Source organism: Pelophylax lessonae (assembly GCF_965119305.1).
Source record: "Pelophylax lessonae genome assembly, chromosome: 5".
NCBI classification, from domain to species: Eukaryota; Metazoa; Chordata; class Amphibia; order Anura; family Ranidae; genus Pelophylax; species Pelophylax lessonae.
Window position 1 is genome coordinate 355,234,254 of NC_138772.1, and position 13,987 is coordinate 355,248,240.

At 41.0% G+C, this 13,987-nt stretch overlaps 1 protein-coding gene across 2 annotated transcripts in view; it reads right to left on the reverse strand.

Annotated features, from left to right (window-relative positions):
• KCNG2 (potassium voltage-gated channel modifier subfamily G member 2) overlaps nucleotides 1-13,987 on the reverse strand; it is a 253,899-nt gene that overhangs the window by 30,575 nt on the left and 209,337 nt on the right. The gene's annotated exons all lie outside the window — the stretch shown is intronic.

The window sequence follows — 13,987 nt, forward strand, 5'->3', positions numbered from 1 at the left end:
CAACCCGAGAAGGGGCCCATGTCCACCCCAAAATTTCCCAAAGGTGAGGGGAAGACACTACTCATCACACCTTTGGAACCGGGCGGGCACCACTCTGGGCAGATCACCTCCCCATCTTGGAATGGGGGGTGCTGCGGGCCAGAAGTGCTCTGCGACTCAGGCTGCAAACCAGTCGCATGCGTCCTCATGGGGTGTTTCACCCGCCGGCCAGCCCTTGTCCAGCGGGGCTATGTCGCGGCCAACCTAGTACAGAGCTGCGGTCTGCATGCGCTCACTGGTCAGACTGGGGAGACCGTAAGGATCTAGGATATCCAGTGCATCACCCAGTTCATCAGTTGATTGTAGTTCTCACAGGAACAGACTTGATTGTAGAAAGAAAACAACAAAAGAAAAAAAAGTTCCGTTTAAAAAGGAAAAAATTCTAGTACCAGAGATCCCAGCAAAGAACTAGTCCTTACTCCTGACTAGGCAGAAAAAAACTGAAGTCCTATATCAGGAAGTGGGAGTATACCCCCCTAGGACTGCCCTATAGGAGTAGTCCATTTTTTTCCAACTAGTGTCCTCCTCCTGTAGAGGGCAGCATAACCCAGCGGTCAAAAAAGATATGGAGCTGTGTCTATCAATGAATGAAAGAGAAAATTGTAGTATTAAGTTTGGCTAAATTGGGATAACACCTATATTTGTTCTCATTCACCTATCATAACTTAAGAAAATGCTGCTTACATGTTTCTTGCTCTTTTTTTGAAAACTGCAAATTTTGATTGGCTGTCACAGTGATCACATGATTGTGAACCGGTCCTGTCTGCTCCCGATCGTTAGTAGGTACCAAGAGCTGGCTTTGAAACCTTGGTCACTCTGTGGTAGGCACGCAGTGAGCAAAAAAGGGTTAGTTAAAACTGGCCTTTTTGCCGCCATATAAGTAGGAACACATCAACATATAGGTAGAGATTTACTAAAACTGGTGCTCACAGAATGTGGTGCAGCTGTGCATGGTAACCAATTATCTTCTAACTTCAGCTTGTTCGGTTAAACTTTGAAAATAAAACAGCTAAGTGTGTTTTCTCAAATTTGACTGCAAAAATGGAAACGGACATTAAAAGTAAAAAGTCGGGTCTGGCTGCAAAATTTTCATACAGACACCTTGTGGTGCCATTTCATGCCTACTTCAGTGCCCCAGTTGCCCTAAATCCCACAATTGTCTATTAGCTCGTAAGGACATCTATTATAGAGATGGGTCGAAAGGAAAGTGGGAGGAGACAAACCAGCTCTCAATACTCTGAACACTGAACAACATCAGGAAGTGTTTAAAATCACAATGACAGCACTCCAAACTGAAGTCACCAAAGTGCTTAAAGCTTACGGTGAGTAAAAAATGACTTTTATCCTATACCTGCAGTCAAATTAGTTATCGGAAATGAATTGTGTCTAACATTGTGCAGGCAGTTGTTTCACGTAGAAATCTTCTCTACAGAATTCCCAGTCCTCTTCCTAGCCCTGAACTTCCAGCATAGTGGTGGTTAATAGCTTCAAATATTTGGGCAGAGTTGCATTCAAGATGTTCCGAATGAAATTTGCCTCCAGTACCCCTCTCACCCATTGAGAAAAGCCTGTGCATTGTTTACAATGAATGTAACACAATCTCTGAATGGTAGGGGGGAAAAAGGTGAGTTTGTGAATAAATGACAGGGTTCTATCCCCCATTCAGAGATCATGTTATATTCAGTGGAAACGATGCACAGGCATTTCTCAATGGATGAGAGGGGAGATGGACCACCTTGAATGTCACTCAGCTTGAAGCTATTAATCCCCGTAATTCTGAAAGTTCAGCACCAGGAAGAGGACCTTGCAGAAAAGATTTCTACTTGATGCAGCAGCCTGCACAATATAGGACATACAGTGATTCATTACAGGTAAGTGATATGAATGCAGGGAAAATTATTTTTGACTAAACTTCAGCTTTAAGAAGGCATATAAAGGTATTTGCATGTGGTGCTGCAACCTGTCCAGTGCCTTTATCATTATGATGAGTTTACAAACAAGTTGGCGATAAAAATTCTATCATGACAGGCTCCCGTCAAGGGATCAGAGCACTTTACCACTTTTTTACTCCTACAGTATGGTTGTAACAATACATACTTACCTGTGGGCTCTCTAGAGACCTACTTCTAGTTGTACAACTTAAAACTTGTCTTGTCAATGCCCCCTCCTGTAGTTCAATGCAGGCAACCTGTAGTGGGTGGGCCTGCTGGGTCCTTCCCACATCTCTGATCTCTGCACATGCTATGGACAGCACCTTGCTGATGTTCCTGCTAATTTTAGAAGTTTGCAAAGGGATTTGGTGCACACAAAATGTGGTTATTGAGAAATGCATTTAAATGAGAGTTTTTGTGTCCAGAGTTAAATATATCAGCTCCCCCAAAACTTTATTTCTCTGAAACAAAATAATGTTTTGTTTTTTATTGACAGTTCTCCTGTAGCTCTTACTGACAGTTCTCCTGTAGTGATGAGGAGAAAGAAGAGGTGCCTCTGAGTGCAGTTGAAAATGTAATAGCGATTAAAAACAATAGTAACTTACATGCAGTAAGTGTTTGCAGGCATATAGATGTACATAACGGATCAAAAGATCCAGGGGAAGGTCATTCCCTGGTGTAGAGATGTAGTGGTGTCCCGCAGAGCAGTCTCTCTCTGCCTCGTCTATGTTCAGGCATACCAGAGGGAAAGGATCTAGAAGCGAGGCTTGGGATGCAAGGCTCCAGCAGGGTGGGGTAGTGACGTCACCAAAACTGCGACGCGTTTCAGAACTTGCATGCCGTATTTTAAAATTCATCTTCTAAATACCTTATTTATTCTCCCCGATCAGCAGTAACGTGACTGCCCATAGCTCTCTCCCTCTTATGTATACACTACAGAGGGAGGGGCAAAGATCTCCCTCTGACGTCTGCCGGGCAGTCACGTGACCTCCCTCTGTAGTGTATACATCGGAGGGAGAGAGCGATGGGCGGCTGATTGGGGAGAATAAATAAGGTATTTAGAAGATGAATTAAAAAAAAACGCATGCAGTATATACTAGAGGTTATACTAGCAGTGGGGCTGGCAGTAATTGTGAGCAGTAATGTTTGCACTGCTTGGAACGGTGCTACAAGGGGAGAGGAGGGGTGGCTCACACACAGAGCTGAAAGGCAGGGAGAAGGGAGGGGGGAGAGGAGGACAGAGAAGAGACAGAAGAGCTGCGGATGATGGAGGCACATAAACTGACCATGGTGTCAGGGCTCAACAGCCATGATTACCGTAGTCAGTTTACAGAGGGGAGGGCAGAAACTGGCAGGATCCGCCAGATTTTTTATATGATACAGGGGGGGGGGGGGGCAAATTACACAGCATAAGCACTGTGCTGTTATTCATGCTTTAAGGGAACAGGATCCTTTTATTTTATTTTTTTTATTTATAGGGTAACAAGCGCTTTTATATTTTAAATGAATGGAGACATGAAAATGGTGGCATGTTAGAATAAGAAATCACAATATTTAATACTATATTCTCCTATGCATTAATGTAGACCAATTAGCCCTAAATAATCTATAACTGTCATAAATCTGACCTTGCTGTATGCTTATTACAGTGTGCAATGCAATATTCACAGCAAGCACTTAGGGGAGTAGATAATATTGTGCTACTGCCGGGTCTCTGAAAACACACAGAAAATCTCTGGGGCACAATAACAAGGACATCTAATTACAACTAGCTTTATACAACTGTAAGAGTGCAATATCGTTCTGTAATTTAAACTAAATCAAACATTTGCGAGCAAACCAACAGTATATTCATTGGCATAAAAATTGTAATTGGACCTCCACTCTGTTCTATGTAGTATTTTGATTTGTTTTGGTGTCAAATGTTTATTATAGACATATTACTTGTTACAGGTTTATAAGCTGGTTCCCATATGGCATCCAGTAAGCTGGCCATTTGTGTGTCAGGCCCACACTACATTTATGGAGTTCTATAGAAAAAGGCAAAAACTGTATGCTGGCAATTCAAGTAACACCCTGTAATTTATGCCCCCTCACCCAATTACTTAACCTGAGGATTGTCAAATAGCTGGAAACAGCTGCGTGCAGCTTGGAGTATTACCTACTGTACATAATAAAGGCTATGTTTACATTACACAGCGATTCTGGATGTACATCTGGCTAGAGGGGCAAAAAAAAAAAAATGATTTGCATGGATCTACCCACTGCCCTAAAATGAATATTAGTCTTCATACTTTTTATTATATGTTATGAAATATGACCTGTGAATATTTGTTTGAATATGAATAGTGCAAAAAAAAAAAAAAAGATACATGCTATCAAATTGTGACAAAAAACACAGGCACAGTAACCTGATGACTGTTTTCAATTTTAGCCTACACTGATCTGAGCCCCCATAACTCTCTTCATCCTAAGGCCCCTTTCACACATACGGTCCATTCAGTTCATCAGTTCAGTCACGTCAAAATGTATCAGTTTTTCATCCGTTTTTTCATCAATTTTTCATCCGTTTTTCATCAATTTTTCATCCGTTTTTTGTCCGTTTTCATCCATTTTTCATCCATTTTTTATCAGTTTTTCATCCATTTTTCATCGATTTTTTTTACATCCACTACCAATGCAAAAACGGATGAAAAATTGACCATTTGTCCGTTTACATACGTTTTTCGTCCGATCCGTTTTTTTGACGGATGAAAAATAGGGCATTCATCCGTTCCAAAAAACAGACATTGACGGAAGCGGATGAAAACGGATGTTAACGGATGATCATCCGTTGTCATTCGTTTTTACATAGAGATGCATTGATGTCTGTTTTTCACAAATGTCAATGTTAAAAGTCTTGTGTGTGAAAGGCCCCTTTGCACAACTGCCATACTGCGCTATCCTCTTCACAGACATAGATTGAGTAAACATGAATAGCAGGCACACTGAACAAGCAGTATGTCCTGAGCAAAGATCTTAAACACCTAGAGCTCACTGCACACCACCATCAGCTACATCATTGCCCATCTGAAAAAGTAGGCTTACTTCTGCCACATGCATGCAGCCCAGAGGACATTCACGAGAGATATATCTACAGATTTGTCCACAGAACTTTACACACTGATCCTTTGATGGAAATTCCAGCATATAACAGAACATTTTTAGACAGAGCATCGGGAAATGATCAGACACACCACATCTTGCGCCTTTTTCTTTCCCTATAAATTCTATATCTTCTATTATACAGCTGCCAGCTCCTGTCCGCTGCCTATCAGAGCTATAGCACAAAGCAGAAAAAAGTGCTGTGCTCTAAAACTCCCTGGCTTTGTGCTAGACGCCCAGCGGGCAGGGACAGTAGCTGGCAGCTCCAAAATTATCATATAATAAATAAGAATAAAAAAAACCTAGAAGTAAAAGTGGCAAGTAAAAGTGTAAGACAAGCACAATACAAATCAAAAAGGTTGCGCTGAATATCATGACAAAAATTGATAAAGTAAATCATCATTAGTTGAACATCTATATTGAACATCTATATTGTGATAAGAATATGAAAACAAGTTCCTATTGATGTGCATAGAGATAAATCAGTGATAATGTTCAATTTTGAATCAGCCGCTATGCAGCCAGTCAATTCTTCAGTGAAAAAAGGCCGTCACCACTAAACGAGAATCCTTCACCAAAAACAGATGGCTCCTTACCAAAATGACACAACCATCAAGGTCATCAGCGCTTAAAGTATAGCCCGACCAGGGCCTCTGGAATGGGAAGTAGAACTGTACAGTTCCAAAAGGTATTCAAACCTCCACTAACTACGGTTGGTGTTGCTTGCCATGAAAGAAACAATAATCCTCCATAGTGTAAAACTGTACTACATTTATTAAAAGATCTAGAAATGTACTTACAGAAATCCAATAGAAGAACGCATAAAAATAAAGCCAGCTGGCTGCCTCAACATCGCCCGTCGTTCTGGGATAGCACGCGGTGACGTCAGCTATCAGGCAGCTGGCTGGCTTTTTTTTTTTTCAAATATCAACTTTTTATTCAGGAATTTGCAATAAAAAAGTATACATAGTTTTTTTTCAGTGTCTCATACTTTTCCAACTTAATGTACAATATGAAATCTTCTTTTGCTAATACATTAAATTCCCTTCTTTTTCCTTTTTCCCTTCCCTCCCTCCCACCCCATAATAAAAAAAAAAAAAAAAAACCCTATTTATAATCTTGCCAACAGAGATGGAGTCACTCCTTGGTTTTATTTTACAAATATTGTTTCCCTTCTTCAGAGCTTATAAAATCATTCCATGATTTCCAGATTTTCTCATATTTTTCTTGCCTATTTTGTGTCGTGGCGATTAATTCTTCTAATCTCCTATTATCTTCTATCCTATTTATCCAATCAGTTATCGATGGAGGTTGTATTTTTTTCCAGCAACCCGAAATGCCTGCCCTTGCCGCATTTATCAAGTGTGGGATCACCGATCTTTCATACTTAGATGCTGGTGTGTCCGATATATTTAATAAAAAAAAGGTCGGGCTCTCTTCTATTTCATATTCCACAACTTTCTGAACTATAGATTTCACTCCCGCCCAGTATATTTTTATCTTAGAGCAGGTCCAGAAGATATAATACAGTGTGTCTACTTCTTTTCCACATCTCCAGCATTGATTAGATTGATTTGGGTACCACTTTTGTAATTTTTTGGGCGGGATGTACCATCTTGTTATAAGCTTATAATTCATCTCTTGTGTTCTGGTACATCTAGCTGGGCCAAAGGTAAACCTCAATATCCTCTGGATCTGTTCCTTTGTCAAGGTACAGTTCAAATCTGCTCCCACTCTCTCACCCAAGGCAGTTCCGGTTGTTCCTCTGGATTTGTCAATATACCATATGCTATCGATAGGGTACGTAGTAGGGTCCCTGGCTTTACGCAGGCCTGCTCAAATCTCGTTAGTGCTCTATCGAAATCTTCTGGTTTCGGTATGGATATCAAATAGTGGTGTACTTGGATTGCCTTCCAAAATGGCATATTATATGGTCCTTCCTCCTCCATCAGTTTGGTCACTGAGGGCCACTTTTTTTGTATTAAAAATGATGATGCCTGTTCCTGTTCTTTTTCCCTTAATGTTGTGAACTGTCTATTATCTAGTCCCGGTGGGAACTGAGGATTACCTAATATTGGAAATAAGGGGGATCTGTCCATTGTCAGTTTAGGGAATATGTTTGGTCTTGTACAAATACATAATGTATTTCCTATTATTAAATGGTGTTTTAAGTTTTTGGGCAGATCTCGGTAGCACCATATAGCTCTTTTCAAATTTACCTCTGTTTGTGCCTGTTCCAATTCTACCCAAAGTTTAGACTCCGAATGGTGCCACCAATCCAGGATCCTACTTACTTATGTAGCCTGGTAGTATGCTCGTATATCTGGGAATGCTAAACCCCCCCTTTTTTTTTTGGTAAGGTCAGAATTCCTCTTGCTATACGTGCTTTTTTGTGTGACCTAATATACTTTATGAATAACGAGTGTATCGCCTTGAAAAATCTGCTTGGTATCTTAACTGGCAGTGCTCGGAAGAGGTATAAAAATTTTGGCAATACAATCATCTTCAACAAATTACATTTACCGAACCATGACTGCATCCCTCCGTGCCATTGTTCTAAAAGTCTCTTAGTCGTTGCTATCAGGGGCAAGAAGTTGAGATCATAAACTCGTGTTAATTTTGCTGGTATGTATGTCCCCAAGTATCTCACCGCCGTCTCGCTCCACTTGAAGCCAAAGCTATTTTTCAGTATTTGTATTTGGTTCGAAGACATCCCCACCCCCCATTGCCTCCGACTTCCCAAAATTGATTTTCAAATTTGATACAGCTCCATATCTTTTGAATTCTTGTATCAGGTTCGGCAGTGAGATACCCGGGTTAGACAGTGAAAACAACATATCGTCTGCGTAAGCGGCTATTTTATATTGTTTTCCCTTTATTCTCACTCCCTCGATGTCTGAATTCATACGGACTCTGCAAAGGAAGGGTTCCAATGTCAAGGCAAAAAGATGGGGTGACAATGGGCACCCCTGCCTTGTGCCATTCTTTATTGGGAACGCGTCTGATATTATCCCATTGGCTTTCACTCTAGCTACTGGGTTTGTATATGCTCTGGTTATCTTATCTAGCATCGAGTTTCCCAGTCCGATATGTTTGAGCACCGCAAACAGGAAGGGCCATCCGACCCTGTCAAATGCCTTCTCTGCGTCCGTGCTCAGCACCACACACGGGGTCTTCCTCTCATTTACTATTTGAATCAGGTTGAGTATTCTTGTGGTATTGTCTTTTGCCTCTCTTGATGACATAAAGCCTACCTGGTCTAAATGTATTAATTTTGGTAAAATTCTTGCCAGTCTGTCTGCTAACACCTTGGTGAATATCTTCAGATCTACATTCAATAAAGATATTGGTCTATAGCTTCCACAGGTAGCTGGGTCTTTACCTTCTTTTAATATTAATGAGATATGTGCCGTCAGTGTATCCCTATTTAGTGTCCCATGTAGTTCTGTCGCATTGTACAACTTTACCATATATGGGCCTAAAGTATGGAACAGTAACTGATAATATTGTGTTGTTAAGCCATCCGGTCCTGGCGCTTTCCCTGGCTTCATTGACCTTATTGCTTGTTGTACTTCCTCTATAGTGATTTCCTCTTCTAAAAATTCTTGTTCTTCCTCTGACAGTTTAGGTAATTGAAACTGACTTAGATACCTTTCAATTTCCCGTTGTGTAGGTGTCTCCCCTTTTAAATTGTATAGTGAGGCATAATATTTCTCAGATGTTTCCGTTATTTGTATTGGTAGTGTTTTCTTAGTCCCATCTGCTGTCACTATGTGAGGTATATATGATCTCAACTTCTGCCCCTGGACCGTCTTAGCGAGTAGTTTTCCACATTTATTTCCCGCTTCATAATTTAATTTACGGCACCTTTGTATATCTGCCTTAGCCTTATATTGTAGCAAATCTGTAATCTGCTTTCTGGTCGTCACTAAGTCTGTCCATATTGTTCCTGAAGGAGATTGTTTGTGTTCTGTTTCCAGTATCCTCAATCTAATAATTGCCCCATTTGTTTACTTCTTTCCCTTTTTATACGCGCCCCGTGTTTGATGAGGATCCCTCTAATTACTGCCTTATGGGCCTCCCATAGGGTGCCCATCTTGCAGTCGATTTGGTCATTAATCTCAAAATAAGCTTTTAGCTCTTGCGTTACTTCCCTAACTATTTCTTCCTTTTGTAATAAGCTCTCGTTCAGCCTCCAGCATTGTCTTTTCTGCAAAGGGTTCTCTGTTAAGCTATATACTATTGTTATAGGTGCATGATCTGACCAGGTGATACTGTTAATGTCAGATTTTTTTACTGCCTGCAGCTGAGCGTGAGGTATTACAAAATAGTCAATTCTCGAATAGTTCTTATGCGGTATCGAGTAAAACGTATAGTCTTTCCTAGAGGGGTGCTGTAATCTCCATACATCAATCAACTGGAATTTGTAGAATGCCTTTGATATGCGTCTGCTTATTCCAGTGGAGGGTGCCGAGGTCCCAGAGGAGGTATCCACTGCCGGCATCAGGGGTGCATTAAAGTCCCCTCCTAATATCAATTGGCCCTCTGCGAAGCTCATAAGGTTAGCTAAAGTTCTCGATATAAACACATCCTGTCGTTTGTTAGGCGCGTACAATGTTGCTAGCGTTACTTGATTTTCGCCTATCTGTCCTTTTACGAATAAGAATCTTCCCTCTGGGTCTAATCTACTATCCTGGAGGGTCCATGGAACATCCTTAGCTATCAGTATCGATACTCCACTTGATTTTGCATGCAAATTCGTAGAGTGATATGTGCAGTGGGTACGGAAAGTATTCAGACCCCCTTAAATTTTTCACTCTTTGTTATATTGCAGCCATTTGCTAAAATCATTTAAGTTCATTCTTCTTCCTCATGAATGTACACATAGCACCCCATACTGACAGAAAAACACAGAATTGTTGACATTGTTGCAGATTTATTAAAAAAGAAAAACTGAAATATCACATGGTCCTAAGTATTCAGACCCTTTGCTGTGACACTCATATATTTAACTCCGGTGCTTTCCATTTCTTCTGATCATCCTTGAGATGGTTCTACACCTTCATTTGAGTCCAGCTGTGTTTGATTATACTGATTGGACTTGATTAGGAAAGCCACACACCTGTCTATATAAGACCTTCCAGATCACAATGCATGTCAGAGCAAATGAGAATCATGAGGTCAAAGGAACTGCCTGAAGAGCTCAGAGACAGAATTGTGGCAAGGCACAGATCTGGCCAAGGTTACAAAAAGATTTCTGCTGCACTTAAGGTTCCTAAGAGCACAGTGGCCTCCATAATCCTCAAATGGAAGATGTTTGGGACGACCAGAACCCATCCTAGAGCTGGCCGTCCGGCCAAACTGAGCTATCGGGGGAGAAGAGCCTTGGTGAGAGAGGTAAAGAAGAACCCAAAGATCACTGTGGCTGAGCTCCAGAGATGCAGTCAAGAGATGGGAGAAAGTTGTAGAAAGTCAACCATCACTGCAGCCCTCCACCAGTCAGGGCCTTATGGCAGAGTGGCCCGACGGAAGCCTCTCCTCAGTGTAAGACACATGAAAGCCCGCATGGAGTTTGCTAATAAACACCTGAAGGACTCCAAGATGGTGAGAAATAAGATTCTCTGGTCTCATGAGACCAAAATAGAACTTTTTGGCCTTAATTCTAAGCGGTATGTGTGGAGAAAACCAGGCACTGCTCATCACCTGTCCAATACAGTCCCAACAGTGAAGCATGGTGGTGGCAGCATCATGCTGTGGGGGTGTTTTTTAGCTGCAGGGACAGGACGACTGGTTGCAATCGAGGGAAAGATGAATGCGGCCAAGTACAGGGATATCCTGGACAAAAACCTTCTCCAGAGTGCTCTGGACCTCAGACTGGGCCGAAGGGTTACCTTCCAACAAGACAATGACCCTAAGCACACAGCTAAAATAACGAAGAAGTGGCTTCACAACAACTCCGTGACTGTTCTTGAATGGCCCACCCAGAGCCCTGACTTAAACCCAATTGAGCACCTCTGGAGAGACCTAAAAATGGCTGTCCACCAACGTTTACCATCCAACCTGACAGAACTGGAGAGGATCTGCAAGGAGGAATGGCAGAGGATCCCCAAATCCAGGTGTGAAAGACTTGTTGCATCTTTCCCAAAAAGACTCCTGGCTGTATTAGATCAAAAGGGGGCTTCTACTAAATACTGAGCAAAGGGTCTGAATACTTAGGACCATGTGATATTTCAGTTTTTCTTTTTTAATAAATCTGCAACAATGTCAACAATTCTGTGTTTTTCTGTCAGTATGGGGTGCTATGTGTACATTCATGAGGAAGAAGAATGAACTTAAATGATTTTAGCAAATGGCTGCAATATAACAAAGAGTGAAAAATTTAAGGGGGTTTGAATACTTTCTGTACCCACTGTATATGGGAAAAATCTATTTTTAAGGTAAGGTAATTTATCTGTCCTGAAATGCGTCTCTTGTATTAATGCTATACTGACTTTATGCTGTTTCAATTCCCTTAATAGTATCTGTCTTTTTTCTGGCACATTTAGCCCTTTAACATTATAAGAAATTATTTTTACATCCTCCATCTCCGTTCAGGCAAGAAAAAAAAAAAGCCCCCAACTAATTGACGACCAAGAGGTTCCGGCACCTAAAAGGTGCCGATTCCTCCCCTCGTCAAACTGGATAGTTATTCTATCCTTATCTCACACGGCGTTGCTGAATGCAACTTGTGTGGATTTTTTTACTAAATAGGGGCCTACCCCGGCGTGACCCTCCGCTGCCCTCTTGCACCTCCGACTTATTCAATTTAATATAAAAGGAGAGAAAAGATAATAATCCTACCGGTACCTCTATTCTAGTCCCTCCCCCGTTCCCCCCCCCACCTCCCAGATGAAATGGGCTAGGGGGGAAACGGGAAAAAGATAACTCGACAAGGAGGGGGGGAGAGAGGGAAGAAAGATCCAACTGTTTCCTCCGTCCCTCCCCAACCCCGCAGACGCCTGCAGGGAATATGTAAACACCACATTTTCCCTATCTTATGCTTTCAATGCTACCATTCTCTTATATAGTTTCCTATATCATCACATCTTGATACACATATAATATTCTTATCCCCATATTTCCAAAAAAGAGAAACATTTATAAAAAAAAAAAAAAAAGCACTCGTGACTATATCTAAACCAGGTGGAAAAATAAAATTACCTCCCATTAAATTGTTAAAATGATTACTTAATAATGCCTAATAGTTACATGGTGAGATAGTGAAATACTATGTGTTTGATTAAAAAGGAGGTTCCCCAAAAAAAAAAAAAAAAAAAGGTCCTCTCATTAAATTACAAAAATAAATTACTTAATAGTGAGGAAATGTGTTGTGTATAGGGCGGCGAGGGAAAAAAAAAAAAAAAGACGAAGGGGGAAAAAAATAGTGTTAAAGTGCTGGCCATACTCTTGTGAGTGTTTAGAATTATAAGAGAGAGGAAAAAAAAAAAAGTCCTCTCATTAGATTACAAAAAATGAATTACTTAATAGTGAAAGGATGTGTTGTGTAAAAAAAAAAAAAAGGGGGGAGGGGAAAAAAGGGGAAAACCCCTTTCTTCACCAAAATGTATCTAAGATATGTTAACAGTTAAGAAAGTCTCTCCTCTGCCATATTTCTTCCAAGATTATTCATCTCTCTCTTGTCGCTCTTTCTTCTAATGTATCAGTCCCTTTCTTTTGTTGCTGGGGGTACACAGAAACTCCTTCCCTAGGTATACGGCTCAGCCAGTTGGTAACCTGTATGGGTTCTGTCTCTATAAATTGAAAGAATGCAGCTCTATCCTGATAGGTTCTAAGGTTGAAGTATCTACCATTTCTATGGAACGTTACGTGGAAGGGGAATCCCCATCTGTACGTGCACCCCGCTTTTCTAGTCATATCCAGTAATGGTCTTAGGATCGCTCTTCTCCACAATGTTCATCTGGATATATCTGAGTATATCTTTACTGGTGCCCCTTCCATTGTTATGTCTTGGACCTCCCAGGCTAGTCTCAGGATCATCTCTTTGTGCGTGTAGTGGTGTATTTTACAGATCACGTCTCTAGGTCTCTTTTCTTCTTTACTTCTAGGGCCGCTGGTTCTATGGATCCTCTCTATTTCAAGGTTCCCTGGGTATTTGTCTTTTAATACCTGTTTAAAGATCTCCTTCGCTGCCTCGGTTAGTTTTTCATTACCAACAGATTCAGCTATACCTCGTAGTCGCAGGTTACTACGACGACTTCTCTATATCCTCCAACTGTAGTTGTATAGCATCTTCTGTTTCTTTTTGAGCGTCTTGTTTTAACTCTAAAGCTAGCAATCTTTCTTTTATTGAGTTAATGGATGTCTCCTCTTCTACTAGGCGGGCTGTGATGTCTTGTATATCTTTCTTTACCTCTTGTATTTCTTGCTGATGTTTTTCCTCTATTCTACTAATCGTTTGTTCAATGTCTGCTTTTGTCGGTAATGCCTGTAACATGGCTTTAAGTTCGGAATTCTGTGTAGCGGTCTGTGTGAGTATGCAGGATATCGGGGTCTCTCTTTGGCTGCTCATTGTACTATTAACCTCTCCTTCTATAGAGGGGGTGGTTTCCAGTGAATTTGGTATATCACTGGCTTCTGGACTTGTAAATGCCAGTTTTACACCTTTAGAGGATTTCTGGTTGTTAGTGAAAAAACGGTCAATTTCTCCTTCCGTTTTATTTGTCTTTGTTTTTCCTGTTTTTCCTGCACCCTTCCTTCCTTTCCGTTTTTTAGTAAGTGTCATCCGCTTTCCTTATCCCTTAAAGAATTGAGGCTTTTCCTCTCCAGATATACTTCGGGGACCTTAAGCTTCCTTCTGTCTCCTTTTACTTAGC